We start from the raw sequence: 3,044 nt of genomic DNA on the forward strand, positions 1-3,044 counted from the left end.
GCTTTCTTTTAATGGTTATAATGTCACAGAAATCTTAATTTCTATAAAGTTTCTAATCTATTTTTTGCCTTTTCTTCTTAAAAAGAGCTTTAGTTTTTGAAGCTCTTCAGGAGAGTTTGGTACTTTATTGAGTCCTCTTATCACAGTATTTTACATATATCCTACTATGCTCATTTCCTTTATATCCACAAAACTATTTTTCAAAAAGTTATCTTTCCTGGGACCAGCAGTTAGCGTAATGGCTATGTCGCTGGACTCCCATGTAGCCAACCGCAGTTCAAATCTCGGACCTGGTGGCTTAAACTCACGTCGGGCACATGTGCATGCATGCCCAATCTCCCGAGGGGAGAATGGAGGAGAAGGGATTGTGGTATGACCATCCCCCCTGGAGGGTGATTTCTCGCTTTCTATCTCTCTGTCTCTCTCTTTCTGGCGAGTACACGCGCCCTATAGCAAAAAAACTCAAAAAAATTATCTTTCCTTTTTGATAAGAGTTATCTGCATGTCCCTTATGATTTGCAATGCCTTTGTGAGTATGAAACGCATCTCTAGTCTCCTTTAATCCAGGACATTTCTTGGTCAGTTTCCCTCCAAAACCTTAACATTTTGAAAAATCTTGAGTCAGTGTCTTGGTGTCCCATGTTCTGTATTTGTACAGTGTCTTTTTATGCAATATTGCTGTTTGTTTTTCTATCACCTGTTTTTCTGAAAACAGTAATTTAGATCTGAAGCTTACTTAGATTCAGATTAAATATTTTTTAAATAAATTTTGATGATGCATTCTGTGTATTGGCACAGATGGAGGAGAGCCCAGTGGGGGGCAATCTATTATTGCTGTTGTTACTGTTATATTAAACTCCCAGAGGCTGAGTGTTCCTCCCATAGTTGGGGAGGGATCCCCCAATGGGGTATGGTCATGCTGCAATCCCTTCTCCTCCATGTCTCCATTTTTTAAGGCATACACACAAATAGACCCAGTATGTTTTTTAAACTGCTAGGTCCAGGATTTGAACTGCTGTTGGTCATTGGGATCTCGCTCCCTTAACCAGGCTATGGGTCTGGTTTGGTTTTACTACTATGGATATCCAATTTGCTTTCTCCATTATAAATATAGAATAGGTCATTTAAGGTTGAGATTTTGTTCGGTTTGAGAACATCTCACTCTACAACAATTTTTACCAATAGGGCTAACTCCGGCCTGGTATAATATAATGGAGCTTACCCGGTGGCTTAAACTCACGCCAGGCGCATGTGCATGCCCAAGATACCGAGAGGAGAATGAAGGAGAAGGGATTGCGGCGTGGCTATCCCCTGGGGGGTGATTTCTCACTTTCTGTCTCTCTGTCTCTCTCTATCTTTCTGGTGAGCACATGCACCCTATAGCAAAAACCTCTAAAAAGGCTTGAAAAGTATGCTGATAAGATGCAGAATCTCCAGGTAGAGGGAAAAAAACCAAGGAGAAATACAAAACAAAGAAAAACAAGCTTTTGCATTTTAAGCACTAGTAAATAAGCCAAATAAAGTTCATCACCAGTGAGCGAATTCTCCTATACTATTTTTAGGTCGTTTTATTTATTTATTACATTTCATCACTGTGTGTGGCATACCAAATGAATTATCCCATCATGAATGCACTGCATATGGGTCCAGTCAAAGGCGTCACCGTAACAGTTACACCAGCAGACTTCCTTCCATGTCGGCTCCGGGAAATACTCTACTTCCTTCTTCTTCCCCTTGATTCCCTCCCTCTCACCCTCACCTATTTCCCGCCCTCCTCCCCCACTGTCTCCTGTGTCATCATGGATACTTTTAACCACGTGCTATACTTCTAACATATTTTATAGCTTCTTTTCAGATTCAGATTTAAAATATTAACCTTCTCAGCACCAGCAGTTGGCATAATGGCTATGTGGCTGAACTCCCTTGCAGTCAGCTACAGTTCGAGTTCCAGATCCCATGGTTTAAACTTACACCGGGCACGTGTGCATGCGTGCCCAAGATCCCAAGAGGAGAATGGAGAAGGGATTGTGATGTGGCATCACCCGAGGGGTTATTTCTCACTTTCTGTCTCTCTGGTGAGCACACGCGCCCTATAACAAAAACCTCTCAAATTAAAAAAATAAAATTCAAATATTAACCTTTTTTAAATTTTTTTTTGAAGATAAATAATGGTAATTTATTGTTAAAAAGAATAGCAATCAAAAATTACAAACAAGTCAAATGTCACTAATGATTCACTACTATACAATCTTTGCTTTTTAGAATTTCAGAGGTTTCACTCAGTGTACCCAAGTGCAAATATTAACCTTCACACAGGGGGCAATAAAGCCCTTTTGGAATTATGGATATACAGAAACACAAACTGTCGGGAGACAATACTTTCTGTCTTCTAAAGGTTAATTAATTGCGTCCAAAAAACAAGCTGACAGTAGTGAGGTAGACAGCAGAAAAGGTCTACGAATGTACGACACTCATGGGGGCTTCGTAGGAAACAGGGTGGGAACCCACCTAGTGAAGCTCAGACACTTACACACCTCCACAGGGCAGAGGAGAGTGGGCATGAAGGCAGCTTAAGGGGGAGGAAATGATTTCTAGAAAGAGAAGAGATGACAGCCTGTGACAAAATCTGTCTGCGTGTGACATTGCCCTTCACTCTCTTCACTTGTAGTGTGGTTACTTTTCCTCCACTGGTGAGATTCGCAGGGAAGAGACCGGTGACAGTTAAGCTCCTTCTTGGAAGCTCTCTCTTTGGGCAGGTCAAAGAAACTCAGAGAGAACCCCTCTCTGCCATTTGGAGGAGAGCACGGGGCAGAGACTGGCAGGCAGGAGCAGGTCAGAGAGACCTTGGATCCTGGTCAGTCCTGGCACTCGTGCGATACTGAGTTAGACTTTGGGGTATCGGTTTCTAAAACCCAGCAGCAGGCAGAGGTCTCAAACTGCCTGACATGTTCCTGGAAGTGCGATTTATCTCGGGACCAGCATCTGTCTCTGAGGATGGCTCGGAAGTGTCTTCCTCCAGGGCTCGCTCTGGGCATCTGCAGAGT

The sequence above is a fragment of the Tupaia chinensis genome, unplaced genomic scaffold (assembly GCF_000334495.1).
Source record: "Tupaia chinensis unplaced genomic scaffold, TupChi_1.0 Scaffold000295_1, whole genome shotgun sequence".
Classification (NCBI taxonomy): domain Eukaryota; kingdom Metazoa; phylum Chordata; class Mammalia; order Scandentia; family Tupaiidae; genus Tupaia; species Tupaia belangeri.